This window comes from Tupaia chinensis, unplaced genomic scaffold (genome assembly GCF_000334495.1).
Source record: "Tupaia chinensis unplaced genomic scaffold, TupChi_1.0 Scaffold000075_1, whole genome shotgun sequence".
Taxonomy (NCBI): Eukaryota; Metazoa; Chordata; class Mammalia; order Scandentia; family Tupaiidae; genus Tupaia; species Tupaia belangeri.
In genome coordinates, this window is record NW_006159535.1 from 910,139 (window position 1) to 925,347 (window position 15,209).

General features: G+C 42.0%; 1 protein-coding gene and 1 non-coding gene across 2 annotated transcripts in view; both read right to left on the reverse strand.

Annotated features, from left to right (window-relative positions):
- The window catches only part of WDR89 (WD repeat domain 89), a 137,154-nt gene that overhangs the window by 47,265 nt on the left and 74,680 nt on the right, over positions 1-15,209 (reverse strand). The window lies entirely within an intron of this gene.
- On the reverse strand, positions 12,031-12,145 carry LOC114006177 (U5 spliceosomal RNA). Its single transcript, XR_003547934.1, has one exon. It is a non-coding gene; the product is annotated as a U5 spliceosomal RNA (small nuclear RNA).

Below are 15,209 nucleotides of genomic sequence, written 5' to 3' on the forward strand. Positions count from 1 at the left end.
TGGAGGTGACAGTGACAAATTTCTGGTGTGTTCTATGCAATGGAACTTGATTGAGAACCAGCGGTCCAGTTACAAGTAGCAAGCCCCTGCTCAGCTGCTTCAGGAAAACCACTCTCTTGCCCCTGTGGCGTCCAGTGAGAATGATCAGAACGGTCCCAGGAGTGATGCTGGCTCGCAGCTCTCTCACATGCTGACTAGAGGATTTTTGCCGTGGCTCAACAGTTTTCAAGGCACATCTTCAGTAGGATAATAACTAGGCATTTTGCAAAGTTTAACCACCTAGGTACCATCATTCTCGTCCCCACAAACGGATTTTATGACAGTGGCAAGAACCTTCTCCTTTTTCTCCTCAATCCTGGATTTCGTGGCTGAGGATTTCCTCTTGTACAAGGCCTTCCTGACTGGGTTTTGGCTGCAATGGGGCTTCCCCTTCTTGGGCTTTTTAGCCTTGGGGGTCACTATTTTTAACCTTGCCACTGACATCAGCCTTCTTGGCTTCAGGTGTTTTCTCCTTAGTATCCTGCTTCACAGCTTTTTCACCTGCCATCTTGTACAGTGGGACAGAGCAGAGCGTGAGTTTTAAGCCACTGGATTCGGGACTTAAACCGTGGTCAACTACGTGGGAGTCCAGTGATGTAACCGTTATGCCATCTGCTGGTCTCTCATACAAAGCAAATCTTAACTGTCAACTCCAAGGGCTTTCTCTCCGTTTATCAGACACGACCTACCTACACTTGGAACTACTGATAGAACACCCTACATGCTTGTCTTGTGAAGCACCACAGTCCTTTGGTTCTCATCCACGCTCGTCCTCTTTCAGTCTCATTGCTCCCCCATGTCTTAGTCCTCTTTCAGTCCCTTTTTACCCCCTAAACGGAAGTGTCCTCAAAGTTCCACATTTTTCTCCCCTCCTGTTTTCCCTCTCAGCAGCTTCACTATCCCAACACGACGAGTTTTAATTATCTGACCCTCAACTTAACCTTCTGCATTCGGTTAAACATTGAGAGTTATCTAAGGAAGAAAAAAGCATTTCCATGTCCTTTCACTTTCCCTGCTGACGTTGCCCGAATCCAGCCTTTCACACGGTTTGCTTGCACTTTACAGCAGTTCTAAACCAGCTTCATCTGCTCCATGTCCCCTCTCCATCCTTTTCTCTATGAAATCCCCAAGGTTTCATCTTTTTTTTTGAGAGAGAGACCTTTTTCTATGGGGCACATGTGCTTACCCAAGAGACAGAAAGAGACAGAAAGACAGAAAGTGAGATATCTAGCCTCCCTCAGCCCCTCAAGGGAAACGGCCACGCCAAAATCCCTTCTCTTCCAGTCTCTTCTCAGGATTTTGGACATGTATGCACGCACATCCAGCATGAGTTTCAAGCCACTGGGTCCAGGACTTGAACTGTGGTCAACCACATGGGAGTCCAGTGCCTTAACTACTATGCCACCTGCTGGTTCCCAAAGTTTAACCTTTTTTTTTGACAAAGGTTTCTTTTGTATAAGGCATATGTGCTCACTTGAGAGACAGAGAAAGACAGAGAGACAGAAAGAGAGAAATCACCCCCAGGGGGGATGGCACACAACAATTCTTTCTCCTCCATCCTCCTCTCAGGATCTTGGGCACACACGCACATGCACCTGGCAGGAAGTTTAAACCACCAGGTCCAGGACTTGAACCACGGTCGACTAAGTAGGAGTCCAATAATGTAGCCATTACACTATCTACTAATCCCCCAATATTTCACCTTTTAAAAAGAACAAATCCTGGGAACCAGCAGTTGGCGTAATGGCTATGTCACTGGACTCCCACGTAGTCGACCACGGTTCACGTCCCGGACCCGGTGGCTTAAAACTCATGCCGGGCGCATGTGCGTGCGTGCCCAAGATCCCGGGAGGAGAATGGAGGAGAAGGGATTGCGGTGTGACCATGCTCCCTGGGGGGTGATTTCTCGCTTGTCTCTCTGTCTCTCTCTGTCTGTCTGGCGAGTGCACGTGCCCTATAGCGAAAATCTCTCCAAAAAAAAAAAATAAAAAAGAACAAATCCTTAACTCCTACTTAAAGATTCTATTGGACTTTTGGTTTAAAAAAGTGAAGTAATATTTCATAAAATGATCATAAAATAATTTTTAAAAGTTAGTAACCCAGAAGGACAAAGCAAAGGAGAGAAGAAAGGAGATTTTAATGAACTTATAGAAGATGGGAATTGGATGGAAGAGTGGTAATTGATTACACAGGGTGCAGGAAGTAGCAATTTTAAGGAACAAAAATTGGAAATGCTAACGACCAACAAACGAATTAGTTCTGAAGAACTCCTCACAGCTCAGTCCTGATGGGCACCAAGTCCACAAGTCGGCATTAGAAATAGGACTGAGAGTCTGTACTCAAAACGCTTGCATTCTCAGTACCACTCTTCCATTTCACAGCGCCTCAGCTCTCAAAATAAACAAAGATCCCAGACATCTGAAGATAACTTACAGATAAAACAAATAAATGGAAGAAAAGGACCTGGAGAAAATAGAGTCAACATAAGGAAAACATTAAAATAATAATTATTATATTGAAAAGAGTTTGCATTTCCAAAATAATAACAGGTATATGTATATATGTATGGTACTTGATATACTCTATATTATATAATAAGTGACAAAACTTATTATGCATTTCTCATATATAATATATTTCTGATATATATTAATTTTATGTAAGTATATAATATATAATTATACTTTGGTTAACAAGAAAGAAATTGTTATACATTATATAGATAACGTATGTGAGAGTACTTCAAAAAGTTGTGGAAAACTTAAAGTTGATGCAAAAATTGTAAAATGCATACATAGTTTTTCTTTTTCTTTCTTTCTTTTCTTTTCTTTTTTTTTTTTTTCTGAGAGGTTTTTGCTATAGGGCGTATGCACTCGCCAGAGAGACAGAGAGACAGAAAGAGAGAAATCGCCCCCCAGGGGGGATGGCCATGCCACAATCCCTTCTCCTCCATTCTCCTCTCGGGATCTTGGGCACACACGGACACATGCCTGGCATGCGTTTAAGTCACTGGGTACAGGACTCGAACCGCAGTCGACTACATGGGAGTCCAGCAACATAGCCATTACGCTAACTGCTGGTCCCACATAGTTTTTCAAAATATGCATTTTTCACAAACTTTCAAAGATCTTGTATATTGCTATGTATTTATCAGAAAGAACTCATAGAAACAAAAAGTAATCTCATAGAAAGAATAAAAACCAAAGATATATAGGAGAAAATTATTTTTTTAATGGATAGAGGGCATATGCAGTTGAGAGAGAGAGAAGAAGGAGAGTGAGCACACACACCCAAAAAAAAAACACGATGAGGCCACAATCCCTTCTCTTTCATTTCTCCATCCTGTGGAATGTAGAGCATGTATGCACACATGTTAGCATGTTTTCTTTTTTTTTTCTTTTCTTTCTTTTAAAATTTTCCATAGAGTATGTGTGCTTGCTGGAGAGAGAGAAAAAGAGAGGGAAAGTGAGAAAATACTTCCCCATGGAGAATGAACACACCACAATCCCTTGTATTGTTTTTCTCGGGGGCATGTAAACATGATCCCAGCTTGATTTTCATGCTGCCAGGTTCGAGGCTTGAGCCGCGGTTGGCTATGTGGGATCCAGCATCTTAACCACTCCGCGAGCCCCCAGCACATTTTTCAAGCCACAGGGATGGGATCCAGCTTCTTTAACCAATGTCACAAGTCTAGTCTGAGAAAAAAATATTTTTTAAAGACTTATTTTATTATTATCTTTTAATTTAATTTAATTTTATTATCTTTTAATTTAATGAGAGAGAGAGACAGAAAGAGAAAGAGGGAATGAGAAAGCAAGCCGCCAGTCCCAGACTCAAGCTGCAGTCAGTCATGTGAGAGTCCAGCAACCTAAACACCACGCCACCTACCAGCCCTGAAAAAAATTTTTAAAAGAATGTATCAGCCCAGCGGCAGGGGTACAAGCAGAGTATCAAAGCATGGTGGTGGCAGCTACATGGGAGGCCTAGGTTCAGTTACTAGGTCAACCTAGAATAGGTTGGGTAGCATACTGTCCAACTGTGGTCCCAACTAGCCTGGACAGGAGGATCATCAGATGGCAAGACCTTGTCAAAAATACCTATCTCTTTCTCGCTCTCCTTCTCACATCCATCAATGTGTGAGAGAGAGAATTAATTAAAGTTCTATTAATATGAGATCTGGGAGAGTAGAGAAAAACAAAGGAGAGGCATGGTCATTAAGGCAGTGGATCCCATATGGCCAACTGTGTGGTTCAAGTCCTGGACCTGGTGACTCGAAAAACATGCTGGTCACATGTGCGTGTGTGCCCAAAATCCTGAGAAGAGAATGGAAGAGAAAGGATTGCCGTGTGGTCATTTCCCTCCCCCCACCCCTGCCCCCAAATGCACTTTCTCTCTCTCTCTCTGGCAAGTGTGTGTACCCTATAGAAAACTAAAGAAAAAAAAATGGAATAAAGAAAACAGAAACAGAAGGACATGAGTCTCCACTGCCTGCCAAAAACAGTGAGTGAGAACACAGGCTGAGATGTGCACCATGAAGCTGTTATCCTAGACCTGCAGAGAAGGTCCAAACAGCACGCACAGTAACAAGGGGCCTGAGCCGGGACAACGTCCTCATCCACTGTGATGGAGCGGCAACAACTAAAATTAGTAAATCTAAGAATTATGAGAACACTGTTTAGAAATATGACTATAATTGAGGTAAGCAGCTAGACAAGAGGAGGATCGCTGCCGGGTGAACACAACTGGGGAACGGAGGCAGGTAGAGGAGGGATGTGCCTTTCAGGATCATGTCTAAACAAATTTAAAAAGACCTGGAGAAAATGCGGCCAGTGGAAGGGAAACCCTCAAATAATTATCATACTCCGAAATATGTTTGCATTCCCCAAAGAATAAAAGTACATGTGTTATGCTTTAAAACTGTAAACATATTACCTTGAAAAAAAAGATTAACAAAAATGTTTCTGGCTTCCCTGTTCTCTTTTGCCTAAATAGTAGAGCTGAAATCTCCACATCATACCTTTATTTTCTTTCCAGTTTTTTTTTTTGTTTCTAAAGAATTTTTTATTTAATGTTATTTATTTTTATTCTTATTCTTTTAATTTGCTATAGGGCATGTAACTTACCAGAGAGGGAGAGGGAAAGTGAGAGTGTGTGTGTGTTGTGTGTGTGGCTGTGCAGAAGGAAACAAAACTTTTTCAGTCCTACCTTCTCCTGCCTCCCAGAAACAAAGGCTATTTTTTTTTTTTTGCTTTGCACCTAGTCACTTTGCCCATTTGTGCTCAGTTTCTATTTCAGTTGGGAAGCTTTACAAGAGTGATTAAGACCGCCAGCTTTGAGGATCTAAGGACTCTAGTTCTTCAAGAGATGTCGCAGGGCAGGCTTCATATCCACTCAGCATTCGGCCACTTCACGTCTTAGGCGGGAGCAATAGGATTGCTGACCTGAGAGGGTTACTACGAGGACCACATGAGATAATGCATTTGAGGTGCTCACAATAGGTTCGGCCTCAGTGGTACAGACAGCAGCGTACTGATCTGCAGTGCTGGAAGCAGCATTGCCCAACGTGGGTTCAGACCCGAGTTGATATGAACACACCCAGGTGCGTGGGTGCCCAAGATCCTAACAAGCTGGAGTTTTGGGAGAGGGATCAGCATGATAAGGCCCTGTGGACCGCACCCTCCACCTTGTGTGCAGGCACACACTCTCTTTTGTGTGGGGGGGAAAAAAAAGATTTAAAATTTTTTGTTTAAAATGCTTGGAACATAATGCTCGCAATGGTCATGTCTATCTGCCCTGTAGGATACATTCCTGAAGAGAACAGGGACTGTGTATGATTCAATTCATTTTTTTTTCTTAATTGCTAGAGATGGGGGAATACTGCCCAATGGGTGTGGTCATATCACAATTCCTTCTCCATTTCTTCATCCTATACAGGTTTTAGGCATGTACATACATGTGTCCTGGTGTTTGTCAAGCCACTGGAGTCAGGACTCAAACCATGGTCAGTCATGTGGGCTCTGACTCCCTTAACCATTAGGCTTTGAGGCTGGCCCTGATTCAGTTCTTCATCGCCCATTTCTAGCTCAGTTTCTGACAGTTTCGGGTACCTGTTTGTTATGATTATACGAGATTAAAGATTAAAGAATACAGAGACTATGGGGCCTGAATTGGGGCTGAACGGTAGATAACGTCTAGCCAGGTAGTAGGAGTGACCAGTGCAGAGAGAATAACACTGAGAAAGAGCATGTGGGAACAGGAGGCAGTCAACCTGACTGCAAAGGTGTGACCCCGAGTTAATGGGAGATGGGTGGTAGGTGGAATAAAGGCGTGAGCGTGAACACAGGTAGAGGTGTCTGTACCTGTTTATCGGCTGAGTTCTTGGAAGATAAGGTGGTAGTAGGATAAACACGTGAGCATGAACATGGGCGTGTGTTTACACCTGCTCCATAGACACTTGAGCAGGAAGAATGTGGTAATACCTGTAAGATTCATGTGCATGTTAGGAAGATGCAAAACTGAATTCCTGGCCTGTTTTCCTCCTCAGGTCTCTACTCTGGATTAGTCGCTATACTTGACATAATGTCGAGGGGAAAACATGCATCTGAGACATTTTAGTGATGAAAGGAAAATGATGAGTTTATTTTCCCTATAAAGAACAGCAGAGGGAACCAGCAGTTAGCATAATGGCTATGTCGCTGGATTCCCACGTAGTCGACCGCGGTTCGCGTCCCGGACCCAGTGGCTTAGAATTCACTCTGGGTGTGTGTGCGTGCATGCCCAAGATCCCGAGAGGAGAATGAAGGAGAGGGGATTGAGGCGTGACCATCCCCCCCGGGGGCGATTTCTCGCTTTCTGTCTCTATGTCTCTCTCTGTTTGGCGAGCGCATGCGCCCTATAGCGGAAAACCTCTCAAAAAAAAAAATATATATATATATATAAAAGAACAGCAGAGGGAAATCTGGTGGCATGGAGGTTAATGAGGCTAGATCCCACATGGCCAACTGAGGGGTTCAAGTTCCAGACCCAGAGCTTGGGAAATTTGCTAGGTACATGCTCAGGGGTGTCCAAAGTCCCAAGAGGAGAATGGAGAAGGGACTGAGTTGTGGCTCTGTCTTGGAGGATGCTTTCTCACTTTCTCTCTCTCTCCAGAGAGCACATGTGCCATGTAGCAAATTTACAAACAAACAAACAAACAAAAAACCAAGATGAACAGTCAAAGATAAATTTGAAAAAGAGAGCAAACCTGAAAAAAGACTGGGATGGTAACATTCATTTTTAAAATCCTGCTGATATTAGGTTGTCAGGAACAGTAACATTGATTCTTAAAATCCTGCTGATATTAGGTTGTCAGGAAAATCATGACGCATTTTCCTATGTTTTTCTATGCAAAAATGGGTCATGAGTTTCCTGATGACCCAATAGTTATTGAGCGTCTAATATATGCAAAGCACCACTGAATACTATGGTGAATATAATGAATCTCTTCAAGTGGGGGGGATAATACAGGCACACAAATTCTGTGTACAAGATATAATGTGTTAATACTGAAGGAGAGAAAGAACGTGAAGGAAGATGAGTGTTCTAGACTAGTAGTTCTCAAACTTTTTGGTCCCCAGAGCCCTCTATACTCTTTGGAATTGAAGACCCACTCAGCCACAGTAGCATGCATTAGCCACTGCTGCTTGACAAGCTGAGGTCACAAGAGAGACCCAGGTTTGATTCCAGGCCCACTCTAAAAAGCTGGGTACAGTGGCATATGCCTGTAGTCCCAGCTACTCAAGAGGGTAGGCACAAAAATCTTCATACAGTAAAATCCTATCTAAACTCCTCTCTCTCTCTCACACACACACACACACACGCACACACACACACACACACACACACTCTTACTGGGAATCCCAAAGAGCTTTTATGTGGGTTATACCTAGTATATCTACTGTATTAGAAATTAAAACAAAAAATGTAAAATGTGTATTTACGTATTTTAAATAATAATATTAAACCCATTATATGTTGAGGTAAATAATATTTTATGAAAAATATATTTTCTGGGGCCAGCCTTGTAGCACAGTGGTTAAGCGCTGTGCACAGAAAGCTGGATTCCACACGGCTAACTGTATGGTTCAAGTGCCAGCCTTGGTGGCTTGAGAAGCATGTGTGCATGTGTGCATGAACAAAATCCTGATGGGATGGAGGACTGGAGGTAAGAAGATTGCAGCATGACCATGTCCTGTGTGGGGGCGGTGCTTTCTGTCTCTCTGTCTGGTAAGTGAACATACTCACTGGCAGTTTTTAAAATTTTAATTTATTATTATCATTTTTAAATTTGACCAGAGAGAGTGAGGCAGCAAGTCACCAAGTCCAGAACTTGAACTGTGGCTGGCCACGTGGGAGTCCAACACCTTAACCACCAGGCCACCTAATGCCCTAGGCAATTTTTTTAAATTAAAAAATAAATAAAATAAATAAAAGATGGCTAATAAATAAAAGCCAACCCATGGCTTGGTGGTTAAGGCAACTGGAGCCCAGGTGGCTGACTACACTGTCAGTGGGAATGAAAATTACTACAGCCACTATGGAGAACAATATGGAGGTTCCTCAAAACCCACAAATAGAACTACCATATGATCCAGCAATTCCACTCCTGGGTATCTACACAAAGAATAGGAACACACTCAGTCAGAAAAGTACTTGCACATCCAAGTTTATTGTGGCATTAATCACAATTGCTAAGACATGAAACCAACCCAAATGTCCACAAACAGTGGATTGAAAAAATGTGGCATATATATATATATATATGGAATATTACTCAGCCATAAAAAAAACTCAATGAGATCCTGCATCTGATAGAAAGTGGACCAATATGGAAGATTTATTGCTAAGTAAGCGAGCTAAACTATGAAAGAGAGGTATTGTATTTCCCCACTCAATATATACTGAAAATCTGCACTCTATGGCAGAAACTGAAAGATTAGAAGATATAAAAGCATACTAAGCAATTGTGGATACTAGAGACAGTGTGGGAGGAGGGTGGGAAATGGGAAGAGTGAGAGAAAGAGAATCAAGGGGAAAAAAGAAAGAAATGAAAACATTTAAGTGACACAAAAATGGAAAATTATTTGTTGGCGTGTATGAGAATATCTTTAACTAGACTACTACACAGTGTATTCATGTTGGGAAAATTCATTTCACTTGCATTAACAATATACAGTGACTGAATGATAAAACAAAAAAACACATCACTAAACCAGCCATAGTGGCACACAAGTAGCACCACTGCTTGGGAGGTTGGAAGCTGCATGGGAAACCCAGGTTCAGTTCCCAAGTCAACGAGAGCATGCCAAGCATAGTTGAGCAGACTTGAAATCCTAGTTAATTGGGAGGTTGGGACAGTATGATAACAACACAGCAAGACACTGTTGAAATTACCTAGCTCTGTCTTCTTTTTCCTCTCTCTCTTATATAGGAAAAAGAGGGCTAAAATCATTATTAGTTGAGTATTTAAAAATCTATGCATCTAGGGACCAGGAGATGGCATAATGGTTACGTTGTTGGACTCCCACGCAGTCAGCCATGATCCGAGTCCCGGACCCGGCACTTAAACTCATGCCGGGTGCACATGCGTGCGTGCCCAAGATCCCAAGAGGTGAATGGAGGAGAAGGGATTGTGGTGTGGCCATCCACTCAGGGATGATTTCACACTTTCTGTCAATCCATCTCTGTCTTTCTGACAAGCGAGCACACCTATAGGAAAAACCTCTCCAAAAAAAAAATCTATGCATCTGGAATATGATGCAGTCTTTTCCCCTGATATATTTAAAATGAAATGATACAGAATCCAACTCTATATAATTTCACTAAATTAAATGATAAATGTTTAGAATCCCAAGTTAGTTTTTTAATTTTTTTCTCCTGAGTCTTTTTGTTTAATAAGAAAAAGCAAAAACTTAAAAAAAACCTCAGCAGACCCAAAAAAAAACAAAAAAAACCTTATAGGGGACCAGCAGGTGGTGTAATGGTTAGGGCACAGGGAACCAGCAGGTGGTATAGTGGTTGGGGCACTGGACTTCCACATGGCTGGACCACAGTTCAAGTCTCAGACCTGGTAGCTTGCTATCTCAGTTTTCCATTCTCTTTCTGGTCAGATTTTAAAATAATAATGATAATAATAATAATAACAAATAAAATAAAATATATAATTTTTTTAAAAAAACAGTATATAGACCCCTGGGAAACATTTCTTTCTGGCCACAGTTGAAATAGCTAAAATAGGGACCAGCAGTTAGCGTAATGCCTATGTTGCTGAACTCCCATGTAGTCGACTGCAGTTTGAGTCCTGGACCTAGTGGCTTAAAATCAAGCATGTGCGTGTGTGCCCAGGATCCCAAGAGGAGAAAGGAAGAGAAGGGATTGCAGCATGGCCATCCCCCATGGGGAGTGACTTCTCACTTTCTGTCTCTCTGTCTCTCTCTGTCTTTCTGGAGAGTGCACTTGACCTATAGCAACAACCTGGAGAGTGCACTTGACCTATAGCAAAAACCCTCTTCAAAAAAAAAAAAAATAGCTAAAATAATGTACAGAATTAAAAGAAAAGAAAAGAAAAGACAAACTGAAATATATTCTTTAGTTGACACGTACTAAAGGGAATCTGCTCAGAAAACACTGTGGAAAAGTTAAACAAGGACCAGAACAAATTATGCAGTGTGGGAAGTTCTCATTCATTTGGATGAAAGTTAAAGTGTTCTAATTATGTCTTAACTTATGTTCTCTAAATTCTGAGTCAATAATGAGATATAGTAAGCACTGTTTTTTCTTTCTTGTAATTCATTAAGTGATATTCCAGAGTTATAAATTATTTCTTTAATGAGAACCATTTTTACGGGAAAACAAAACTATGATTTTGGGGGGACCAGCAGTTAGTGTAATGGCTATGTCACTGAACTCCCATGTAGCTGACTGCAGTTCGAGTCTCGGACCTGGTGGCTTAAATTCACGCTGGGTGCATGTGCATATGTGCCCAAGATCCCGAGAGGATAATGGAGGAGAAGGGATTGCGGCGTGGTCATCCCCCCTGGGGGGTGACTTCTCGCTTTCTATATCTCTGTCTCTCTCTGTCTTTCTAGCGAGCGCACGTGCCCTATAGCAAAAATCTCTCAAAAAAACAAAACAAAACAAAACAAAACATTATGATTTGGGGAGGGAGGGCAGAGTAATTATGTTGATTTAATTTAATTTAATTTTCCCTTTTTTTGTTGCTTTTTTTGGGAGAGGTTTTTGCTATAGGGCATGTGCACTCACCAGAAAGACAGAGAGACAGAGAGACAGAAAGCAAGCAATCACCTCCCGGGGGGATGGCCACGCAGCAATCCCTTCTCCTCCATTCTCCTTCAGGATCTTGGGCACTCACACACACGCAAACAGCGTGAGTTTAAGCCACTGGGTCTGGGACTTGAACTGCGGTCGACTACATGGGAGTCCAGTGACATAGCCATTATGCTAACTGCTGGCCCCAGATTAAATTAATTTTCTAGAGGGGCTAGCAGGTGGTGTGGTGGTTAAGGCACTGGACTCCTACATGGTCGACCATGGTTTGAGGCCTGGATCTGGTGGCTTCCTTTCTTACTTTCTCTTTCTCTCTCTCTGTCTCTGGTGAGCTCATGTGCCCTGGAGCATGTTTGAAAAATAATAATAATAAATAAAATAATAATTTTTTTTGAGAGGTTTTCACTATAGGGCGCGTGCGCTCACCAGACAGACAAAGAGAGACATAGAGACAGAAAGTGAGAAATCACCCCTCAGGGGGGATGGTCACGCCACAATCCCTTCTCCATTCTCCTCCTGGGATCTTGGGCACGGCCACACACGCACCCAGCGTGAGTTTTAAGCCACCGGGTTCGGGAGGCGAACCACGGTCAACTACGTGGGAGTTCAGCGACGTAGCCATTACGCTAACTGCTGGTTCCCCAAAACATCTACTTTTAACACTGTAACTATGTAAGACCAGGGCCTCAAAAAATTGGGTTCAGACTCAGAATTGGTCCTCTCCACAGAAATCTTTAGTAAAAGGGGAAAGTTTATGCGATCTGAAGAGAAACCAGAGTATAATAAAATAATTCTTTAAAAAATAATTAATTTTCTGGAATATAATTACAGTACTAATAACCTATGCGATATAAAGTCACTGGATTCTTCACTGATAACTTTAAAAAATAATTATTTATTTTAATCCATTTGTTATTATTGTTATTTTTTAATTTTAGCAGAGAGAGAGAAAGAAAAAGTGAGAAAGCAAGCCACCAGGTCCAGGACTCAAACTGTGGTTAGCCACATGGGAGTCCAGTGCTTCAACTGCCATGCCACCTGCCAGCCCCACACTGATAACTTTTTATAAAAAGAAAGTTGGAGCCAGGCTATACAAATTCCAACATGATATAACCACTCTAGTTGTTTTAATAAAAATTAGACTTAAGGGACCAGCAAATGCAGTGATGGTTACATCATTGAACTCCTATGTAATCAACCGTGGTTTGAGTCCCAGAACCAGTAGCTTAAAACTCTCACGCTGGATGCGTGTGCTTGCACGCCTAAAATCCCGAAAGGAGACTGGAGAAGGAATTGTGGAGTGGGGTGGAGTGGTGATTTCTTGCTTTCTGTCTCTCTGTTTCTCTCCATCTCTCTGCTGAGTGCATGTGCCCTATAGTAAAAAAATCTCTCTTTAAAAGAGATGCTACAGGGTGCATGCGCTTACCAGAGACACAGAGAAAGACAGAGAGAGAAAGTGAGAAATCACCCTCCAGGGGACCTGGCCATGCTGCAATCCCTTCTCTTCCACTCTCCCCTCTAGACTCTGGGCACACATGCACATATGCCTGGCATAAATCTCAAGCCACCAAGTCTGGGACTCAAATTTGGTCAGCCATGTGGGAGTCCAGTGCCTAAACCAATATGCCACCTACTGACTCTTACAATACTTTCACTAATCTATGTGATGGGTTTGAAAAATGTTCATATAACTAGTGGGTATTTGGTGGCAAAATACACGAGCTACCAAAGTGAAGATAAATTATACAACAAAAACAAAAGTGTTTCCCACTTCCTTATTTCTGACCTTTCTTGTGTTAACAAGTGGCTCTCAGGAGAATGCAATGTTGATAGTTCTGGGAAAATAAATAAGAACACTTTGTTCCTTCATGGTAACTGTGACCTTTTAAGAAGGGATGAAAAGTAATTGCTTATCAAAAGCAAGTATAATTTGAAAGCACATATTTGGAAAGGTTTATGCCATTTTGTGAATTTTTTTTTTGGAGAGGTTTTCGCTATAGGGTACGTGCACACGCCAGACAGAGAGAGACAGAGAGACAGAAAGCGAGAAATCACCCCCCGGGGGGATGGTCACGCCGCAATCCCTTCTCCTCCATTCTCCTCTCAGGATCTTGGGCACGCACGCACACGTGCCCAGCGTGAGTTCTAAGCCACCGGATCCAGGATGCGAACCACAGTCGACTACGTAGGAGTCCAATGACATAGCCATTCTGCTAACTGCTGATTCCCCCATTTTGTGATTTTTTTTTATTGCTGAAAATGATGTACATTTGTTGCCTATAAAAATTCAAGTACACTGGGGACCAGCAGATGGTGTAATGGTTATGTAACTGAACTCTCACGTGGTTGACTATGGTTTGAGTCCCGAGCCTGGTGGGTTAAAACTCACGCTGGGCGTGTGTGTGCATGCGTGCCCAAAATCCTGAGAGGAGAATGGAGGAGAAGGGATTATGGCATGCCCATTCCTCTGAGGAGTGATTTCTCCTTTCTGTCTCTCTGTCTTTTAGGTGAACACATTCTCCCTATAGCAAAAATATCTCTCAAAAAAAAAAAATTCAAGTACATTGAAATTTAAAAACAGAATTGTGAAACCTATTTGAAAGGTTTCTAAATGAAGAGTTACTGACAATGGGCTTTTTGTTTTGTTTTTCTTTTTTACAGTTTTTTGCCATAGAGCATGTGTGCTTGCCAGAGAGAAAAAGAGAAAGGGAAAGTGAGAAATCACCCCCAAAGAGAAATGGCCACACCATAATCCCTTCTCCTTTTGTGATTTTGGGCACACAGGCACACCCACCCGGCATGTTTTCAGCCACCAGCTCTGAGATTTGAATTGAGGAGTTGGCCATGTGGAATCTAGCGCCTTAACCACCACACCACCTGCTGGCCCCTCGTATCATATTGTCTGAGGCAAAACGTACAAGAATTGGAGAATGCACTTCCTCAAAAACAGTAAGAAAATCCTAAACGCAGCTGGTTACAAATTTCATGTACAAAAATCAGTAACTTTCCTATAAACGAAAAAGATCTACTTGGGAAATAAAATGAATGAAAGGCTCCATATACAATTACTAAAAAAAAAAAAAAAAAAAAAAAGGTAAAAGGTGCATTCTCTGAGACAAATCTAAGAAACGTTCAGGGTCTGTACGAAGCCAGCTGGCAGCTACTGAAGGCAACCTAGATGTATTTTCCAGAGTCAGCTCAGTTATCACTTCTTCAAGGAAGGCTTCCTGAACCCCCTAGGTTAAATAAAAATCATTAAATATATGCCCACCCCATGACCATGTGCCTGCTAATACTTAAAATTTTGTAATTTTGTTTATTTGTGCAATTATTTGCTTCACTTCTATCTCCCTTTCCTAAGATCCATTATACTAGACACAGTACTTCAGTTCACTTCCATCTCTAGTGCCCAGCAGAGTTCCTTGTGCAATAGGTACTCAATAAATATCGTCAGATCAGCTGGGTAGCATGGTAGTTATGTGCTGTTCAAGCTCAAGTGATGTTGGATCAATAGGGAAGATCACAGGTTCAGTTCCCCACTTACCCTGTAAACACCGAGGGTTTGCAAGCTGAGAAGGCTGGAGGTGGATCATGCCTGTTCAAGGTTCTTGTCTCTCTCTCTGTCTCTCACTCTTATGAAAGAAATAAGCTTTTTCTCTTTACATGTATGTATTTATCTATCTATTTATTTGTTGTGATTTTCAAGCCACCAAGTCTGGGACTTGAACCTCAGTGAAGCTCAGTCAGCCATGTGGAAATCCAGCACCCCGACTAAGACATCATCTGCTAGTGCCAGAAAATAAATAAATATTTGTTGAGTGAATGAATGAATGAGTGAATGGAGA